The sequence below is a fragment of the Gopherus flavomarginatus genome, chromosome 1, assembly GCF_025201925.1.
Source record: "Gopherus flavomarginatus isolate rGopFla2 chromosome 1, rGopFla2.mat.asm, whole genome shotgun sequence".
NCBI lineage: Eukaryota > Metazoa > Chordata > Testudines > Testudinidae > Gopherus > Gopherus flavomarginatus.
In genome coordinates, this window is record NC_066617.1 from 335,809,935 (window position 1) to 335,812,419 (window position 2,485).

Consider the following 2,485-nt stretch of genomic DNA (forward strand, 5'->3'; position numbering starts at 1 on the left):
AAGTTGGAATTCCCAATATGCTGCTGAAGCAGTGCCAGGTCTGCAATTTTCTTATTACCATTAGGTAAAGAAAATTGACAATTTTCTATTATTTTTCTTTTCTCTGATTTAGCAGTACTTGCTAAACATCAATGTACTAGGATGGCAGTCGGTTTCTAGCATAGGTATTCCCAGGGCCCCATAGTTCTAATATTCAAGTTCCAAATACAGCACCCAATAATGCTCTCCTATGAGGAAAACCAGCCAGAAGGGGGCCTAAGGACTTGTCCACAAAATTCTCAGATCCTGAGGGATAAGCAACAGGCCCTGTGCAGATGGCCTGTCTCTCCCATCATTCCCTAGCTCTCTAAAGATTTCTGCAGCATATTAAGGGTTCTGCCACATTTTAAAAGGGGTTTTTCAAACAAGGGCCTTGAAAATGTAATGCAGATGCCTGAGCTCTGCAGGGCTGGTTGAAGGCATAATTTGTATGTAGGGCTATTGATTAATCACAGTTAACTCTCACGATTAACTCAAAAAATTAATTGTGATTAAAAAATTAATTGCACTGTCAAACAATAGAATACCAATTGAAATATATTAAATATTTTGAATGTTTTTCTACATTTTCAAATATATTGATTTAAATTACAAGACAGAACACAAAGTGAACAGTGCTCACTTTATATTATTTTTATTACGAATATTTGCACTGTAAAACTGATAAAAGAAATAGTATTTTCCAATACACCTTATACAAATACTCTAATGCAATCTCTTGAAAGCGCAATTTACAAATGTAGGTTTTTTGTTACATAACTGCATTAAAAAAATTTAAAACTTTAGAACCTACAAGTCCACTCAGTCCTACTGCTTGTTCAGTCAATCGCTAAGAGAAACAAGTTTTTTTACATTTACAGGAGATAATGCTGCCCACGTCTTAATTACAATGTCACCTGAAAGTGAGAACAGGCATTCACATGGCACTGTTGTAGCTGGTGTTGCAAGGTATTTATGTGCCAGATGTGTGTGGAGACTTGGAATAAAGTTGTGGTGAAGCCAGGTCATCATACAATAATACCTCGAAGGATAAAGGTCCTGCTGTAAATCTTCAGGAGTGTTTGGAGCTACTAATATCCAGGCAGAATTGCTGTTTAGTAGAGCCCTCTTTCAAGCTGGATCAAAGGGTTCTGTGTAAGAACAATTAAAGTGACTGATCAGGAAATGCAGCTGATGAAAAATCAGACCATCCAGACAGTGTCCAATGTAGCTGGTATCTCAAAACCTCAGAGATCAAGAGCTGTGAAGTGGCCCAATCAGTAAAAGGACTAGGGTGGGGATGAAGCTGCAGAAGACAACAAAAGGAAGTGATTAGAACAACTGCTCTTACAGAATGCTGGTGTGTTCTCCAAGAATAATGGAGAGTTTAGGAGAGATGATTGCGGGTAACATCAGATTGTGTTTAAGACAGGGAGCGTTCTTGTGAGGCACTCCCCCCGCCCTCCATCAGATTCCACTGTCATAACAGGTTGTAAGTGACAAATTGTCTTTGTGACACCCTGTAGACTGTTTCAATTCCACAGAATGCCTTTTGGACTCATGAATGCATGAGGGATGTTCAGAGGGTAGTAGATGATCTAACCCAAATTTTGAGTAATCAAGGCATCCTCACATACTTAGATGATGTGGGAGGAACATCTGGTAGGAGTGGAAAGGATTCCAAAGCTTTTTAAGGAGTCAGGGTTTAAACATTCAGGAAACAAATGACAGTTTATGAGGAGCAGCTTCACCTTCCAAGGACATGTAGTCAGTGAGATTGGGTTGGAACCCCAACCACAGAAACTGAATGTTATTAAAGGACTGTAAAGTTTCTACAAGCTGGGAGGAGGTACAGAGGTTTGTAGGTCTCTGCAGATTCTATAGATTTGTAAAAAATGTTGCAGAGTGGGCAGCACCATTATAGCAGCTAACCAGGGGTGATCTTGTCTGGATCTTGTCTGGAATACTAGCTGTCAGGAGCACTATCCCTGATGATGCCACAGCACAACTGGCTGCTGAGCTCTGTGCCTTTATACTTACGCACAACTATTTCAAATTTGATGACAATATATATCTCCAGATCAGTGGCACTGCTATGGGCACCCGCATGGCCCCACAATATGCCAATATCTTTATGGCCGACCTGGAACAACGCTTCCTCAGCTCTCGTCCACTCACGCCCCTTCTCTACCTACGCTACATTGATGACATCTTCATCATCTGGACCCATGGGAAGGAGACTCTGGAAAAATTCCACCATGATTTCAACAGCTTCCACCTCACCATCAACCTCAGCCTGGACCAATCTACACAGGAGGTCCACTTTCTTGACACCACGGTGCAAATAAGTGATGGTCACATTAACACCACCCTATATCGAAAACCTACCGACCGCTATGCCTACCTTCATGCCTCCAGCTTCCATCCCGGACACATCACACGATCCATTGTCTACAGCCAAGCACTG